The sequence below is a fragment of the Balaenoptera physalus genome (assembly GCF_965194825.1).
Source record: "Balaenoptera physalus genome assembly, chromosome: 7".
NCBI lineage: Eukaryota > Metazoa > Chordata > Mammalia > Artiodactyla > Balaenopteridae > Balaenoptera > Balaenoptera physalus.
This window is the reverse complement of record NC_138886.1, coordinates 70,822,738-70,828,977: the sequence shown is the minus strand read 5'-3', so window position 1 is coordinate 70,828,977 and position 6,240 is coordinate 70,822,738. Positions and strand designations below refer to the sequence as shown.

General features: G+C 38.4%; 1 long non-coding RNA gene across 1 annotated transcript in view; it reads left to right on the top strand.

The window, feature by feature from the left end:
- LOC309664778 overlaps nt 1-6,240 on the top strand; it is a 102,816-nt gene that overhangs the window by 28,327 nt on the left and 68,249 nt on the right. The window lies entirely within an intron of this gene.

Sequence of the window (6,240 nt, the reverse complement as noted above, 5' to 3'; positions counted from 1 at the left end):
GCAGTCTCAGTAGTTGTGGCTCATGGACCCAGCCACTTCGCGGCATGTGGGATCTTCCCAGACCAGGGCTTGAACCCGTGTCCCCTGCATTGGCAGGCAGATTCTCAACGACTGCGCCACCAGGGAAGCCCTTATTGCTAAGTTTTAAGAGTCCTTTGTGTATTTTGGATACCAGTCTTTCATTGTTATGTGTTTTGCATATATTTTCGCCTGGTCTGTAGCTTGTGTTTTTATTATCTTACCAGTGTCTTTTTCAGAGCAGAAGCTTTTAATTTCAGTGAAGTCCAGCTTACCTTATTTTTCCTTTCATGGATCAAGCTTTTGAGGTTCTGTGTAAAAACTCACAAGACCCAAGGTCAACTAGGTTTTCTCCTGTATTATCTTTTAGAAGTTTTATAGTTTTGCATTTTACATTTGGGTCTATGATAAACTTTGAATTAATTTTTGTGGAAGGTATTAAGTCTCTGTCTAGGATTATTTTTTTGCATGTGGATGTCCAACTGTCCCAGCGACGTGTGTTGAAGAGACTGTCCTTTTTCCATTGAATTGCCTCTGGAGCTAATATTTTAAAAATAGACACAGGCATCCATTCTGGTGAGGATGGATTTTGGGTCTATAAATATAGGAATATAGAAAGATTCTCAAGACTTATTGAGAGAGGAAAAAGGAAATTGCATAATAGTACATAATATTCCGTTCATCTTTAAACATACATACAACAAAATTATACATTGTATATGTGTTTATAAACTTATAGAGAAGGATCTAAAAGGCTATACATCAAACTTTCAACAGTGTTTCTTCCAAGGAGAAGTGATTTGAAATGGCAATAAAGAAGGATTTTAGGCAAAGAAGTATTTCTAAAAATCTTAAGGAATATTCTATAATGATAAAAATGGCATTTAAAAATATTAAAATATGGACTCAAAATATATAAAATAAAAAATGTCAGAACTTATAAAGTATATAGATAATTTATAATCATATTTGGAGATTTTAACATAGCTCTCTTAGTAACTAATAGAAAAAGCAGACAAAAATTAGTGAGAACATAAAAGATTTGAATATCATGAATAACAAACTTTATAGGCATAAGGTATTCTGTGATATACATTCTTTCAAGTCCATATGGAACATTTACCAAAATAGGTCTTATATTGAATCATATAAGTCTCAAAAAATTTCAAATAATTTAAATCATGGAGTATGTTTCCTGATCACAGTGGAATTAAGCTAAGGACATTTACAGTAAGATAACTAGAAAAATCATCATTTGGTATTTAAGTTGTTTATTTTGAAACAATCTATGGGTCGAAAGAGAAATCACAACAGAAATTTTATTAAGATTTGTTTGATGTGGACCGTTTTCAAAGTCTTTATTGAATTTGTTACAGTATTGCTTCTGTTTTATGTTTTTTGGGTTTTTGGCCATGAGGCACGTAGCCAAAAAACTACATGCTCCCCAACCAGGGATTGAACCCACACCCCCTGCATTGGAAGGCAAAGTCTTAACCACTGGACCGCCAGGGAAGTCTGACAACAGAAATTTTAAAATATTTTTGTTTGAATGATAATGTAAATACAACATATCAAAACCTGTGGTTTGCAATTAAAGCAGTGCTTCGAGGATAATTTTTCCCCAGTTTTATTGAGATACAATCGACATACAGCACTATATAAGTTAAAGGTATACAGGATAGTGATTTGACTTACATATATCTGAAATGATTACCACAGTAAGTTTAGTTATCATCAGCATCTCATTAAATACAAGAAAAAAAGAGAAAAAGAAAAAACTTAGAGGAAAAAGAAAAAACTCTTAGAGAATAATTTTTTTTTAGCTTTAAATGTAAATATTAGAAAAGAAGGGCTTCCCTGGTGGTGCAGTGGTTGAGAATCCTCCTGCCAGTGCAGGGGACACGGGTTTGAGCCCTGGTCCGGGAGGATCCCACATGCCGCGGAGCAACTGGGCCCGCATGCCGCAGCTGCTGAGCCCACGTGTCACAACTACTGAAGCCCACACACCTAGAGCCCGTGCTGCACAACAAGAGAAGCCACCATGGTGAGAGGCCCACACACCACAACTGAAGAGTAACCCCCTCTCACTGCAACTAGAGAAAGCCCACACGCAGCAACTAGAGAAAGCCCGCGCGCAGCCACGAGGACCCAACACAGCCAAAAATAAATAAATAAATAAATGTATTAAAAAAAAAGGAAAAGAAGGCAGACTGAAAATCACTGATCTAAACATTATCTCAAATGGCTAGAAAAAGAGCAGTAAATTAATTGTAAAGAAAGTAGAAGGAAGGAAAAAGTGAAGAGGAGAAATCAGTAAAAAAATCAAATAGCCAAAAGAGAAAAAAATCAACATAAAAGTTAAATCTTGAAAAAATTAATAAAATTGATACCCCACCCCCAGCTCCACAGCAAGACTGATAAGTGTCTTGTACATTTGCACACAACTAGGAAATCAAAGAGTTAGGTGCAGAACAGACTCAGGTGTTAAGAAGAATAAATTGCATGAAAGGGCTAGCACCATGTATGGCACAAAACAAGTGTTTAGAAAACATTTCTTGAGTTTGAAACATGCCTATATTAGTTTCCTGAGTCTTCCATAAAAATTACCACAAACTGAGTGGCTTGAAACAATAGAAATATATTCTCCCACAGTTCTGGAGGCCAGAAGTCGAAAATCAAGGTGTTGGCAGGATTGGTTCCTCCTGGAGTCTCTGAGGGAGAATCTCTTCCATGGCCTGTCTCCTGGTTCTAGTGGTTGTCAGAAATCCTTGGTATTCCTTGGCTTGTAGCTGAATCACTCCAGTCTCTGACTGAATATTCACATGGCCTTTTCCTCTGGGTCTCTCTGTGTTGTCAAATCTTCCTCTCCTTTCTCTTATAAGGACGTTGGTTATTGGATTTAGTGCCTCCCTAAATCCAGCATAATCTCATGCTGAGATCCTTAATTTAATTACATCTGCAACACCCTATTTCCAAATCAATAGGGGGTAGGACTTGGACATACCTTTGGGGAAGATGCTATTCAACTTACTATACTGTCTAATTATTCTAGACTCTAGAGAAGAAAAGAGGCATACAGGACCAGAAAGAGATTTTTTCAGAGACTAAACCCAAAGATGAAAACTCTTACAAGATCAGTTTAAGACATCCAGGATCTCTGGGGAATAAAATTGGGGCTCTGACTGGATATGCATTTTTAGAGTAAGCCCAAAGAGGACAAGGATTTCCCCTCCTCCATGAACTAGAGTGAGGACACTAGGAATGATCTCTTAATAGGACCAGGTAGATTAAGGAAGATAAATTGGCACACAGGTTTAACTTATACTGGGGAAGAGGAGAAAAGTAGAATGGAGTGGAGCTGCTTTCCTTATGCAGAGTGGAGGCTGCCTTCTTTATGCACCCTCCTGTGGTGCATTCAGACGCAGTCACAGGACACAATCTTGGCTCAGTATAACTAGGGAAATTGACATTATTTTTCTGTTTTCAAATCACTTTAATAAACAAGATTTCCACAAATTTTTGCAACCCCTTATAAGGCATTGCTATTCCAACTTTAAAATCAGGAAATAGAGAATCTGAGAGATCATACAATTCGCTGAGGGCATGAGAATCCTCCAGGCCTTCAGTAGTGATATTGAGATTTACTGCACAAGCTTCCTCAACTAAGAGTTATTCCGATACCCATCTTGTAAATGAGGAAGCTGAGGCTTAAAGAGGTGCTGTACCTGGCCCAACCACATACGTCTAGTGAATGGGAGAGCCAGTATTTGATCCCAGTTCTGTCCAGGAGACCATGGACTATGACCCTTGAGCCTGATATTGCTCTAGACTGGGAGGTGTTTTGGCCTTTCTCAAAAAGGCATTTGAGATTAAAGCTATCTTGCTTCTTATTCCTGTTTTCATCACACAGAGACCTCAGTATAAGTAAGTACTCCTGACCAATTTCCTCTACCTTCCCTTCATGCTCATAATTGTCTATAGTCCCTTGTCCTTAACGCAAACCTCTCCCACCTCCCAAACTTTCCACTGTGTTCCCTCGTATTCCTACTCCATAATCAGCTAATGCCCTGTAGCCTCAATTTCTTCTTAGTTTCTGCCTCCTTCTTAGTATAAATGCAGTCCAACTCTCCCTTGAGGACACGGAATTTCCTGAAGGTCTCTGAAGTGAAAATTTTTATTCTCATTAGCAACCCATCTGAAGTCAAGAGGTGAATTTGAGACCCTTTTTGCTTTCCACTGTAACTTCCCCAGCTGTTACGGATTGAATTTTATACCTGCAAAATACATATGTTGAAGTCCTACCCTCAAAATGTGACCTTGTTTGGAAATAGGGTCATTGCAGATATAGTCAATTAAGATGAGGATTAAGGTGAACCCCTAATTTAATATGACTGGAGTCCTTATAAAAAGGGGAAATTTAGGCACAGATATGTACACAGGGCGAATGCCATATGAAGATGAAGCAGAAAATCTACAAGCCAAGGAGCACCAAAGATTGCCAGCAAACTGCCAGAATCTGGGAGAGAGGAATGGAACAGATTCTCCCTCACCACTCTCAGAAGGAACCAATTTTCCTGACACCTTGACTTCTAGCTTTTAGAACTGAGACAATAAATTTCTGTTGTTTAAGCCACCTAGTTTGTGATACTTTGTTATGGCAGCCCTAACAAAGTAATACACCAGCTCTTCGGTAAAAATCCTGTTTCACTTTAAGGCTCAGACCATTCAACCCAACTCATCCTTCAGATCTCAGTTTAATGGTTATTTCTTCCAGGATACTTCCTTGATTTAGATTCTTTGGTATAAACTCTCACAAAATGATTTTCCTTCTTTTTGGAACACTTATTTACCTCAGTTTGTAATTGCACAGATGTTAGCGTTGTTTGATTGATATTTGACTTTACCTCTAGCTCCTAAACTCCATGACCCCAGCAAAAGTTTCCATTGTGCTCACCATCATATCCCCAGTAGGTGCTTAGCAAATATTTGTTGAATGAATTAAAGCATTCCATTGTTTCAGAAGTTAATTTCTTTTTGAAATACAAATAACCTTTGGCAAATATAATCCACCAAGCCTTATCAGTTAACTGATATTTAATATGTACATGAAGGTTAAGTCCAAGAGGGCTCTGAGTTTTATGTTATCAGATAATTGCTTCCTAAATGACACTTGGCTTCTTTTTGAGTCCTATTTCTTGCTCTTGTCTACTTTGACAACTATTTCACTGACTTTTTTTTTCTGGCTTCTTTGAATTTTTTGTTGACAATCCCATGGTCTCCAGAATCTTCTTTATCATCTTTTAGCATCAGTTGCCTCAGGTACTTTTGGGGGATTTCTTGGCAGCTGTTGTGACATTTTAATTTGTTGTAGCCATTACATGGCATCTTGGCCGTACTCGTAGATTTGGCCATGTTTGTCTTCTCGTCAAGATTTTAGAACATTAAAGAGGTAGATGGCCTACCGTTATTTTTAGCCCCAGATGTAGGAAACTTGCTCTTTTTCAAATGGTAGTAACAAATAGCTAGTGCTGTCTTGAAATTAGCCAAGGATGCACCAGTATACAACTTGGGGCAGACAATGCCTTGGTGATAAGTGTGAATGCAAGAGAATGACAACCCATGAGGTGTTTCTTGGATTTTTTTAAATAGGTGTCTCTTCCCAGTTGGAGCTGGGATGGCAGATGTTGTTCAGGTGTTTCAGAAATGATGGTGGATTAAAATACTAGACAAAATACTAGACAAAATCAGAGGGGAAAGTATCAGAATTCAGCTGCATAACTGGTACATTCTAAAATTTTAGTACCTATTCTACTTCTGGGGTTCAAAAATCAAATATTACTACATGGTATTGTGGCATAATACGAAATATATTTGGTCTTTGCTGGCCCCACCTCCTTCTTGGCTCAGAGAAGCTAAAACCCTAGGAATCTCCTGAGAGAGAAGAGCGTTTTTTTATATGCTAATGAGATGACTCCTGACTGGGACTCCTACATAGCTTCAGATTCGGGGCTAGAAAAGATCAAGCCAGAATAAGAGGGTTTGATCTTTCAGTCCCCCATCCCCACCTCAGAGGAGGAGAGGGGAGCTGTAGATTGAGTTCAGTCACCAATGGCCAATAATTTAATGAATCATGTCTGTGCAATGAAATGTGCGTACAAACTCCTGATCAGTGGGGTTTAGAGAACTCAGTTGGTGAATATGTTGAGGTCCTGGGAGGTGGTG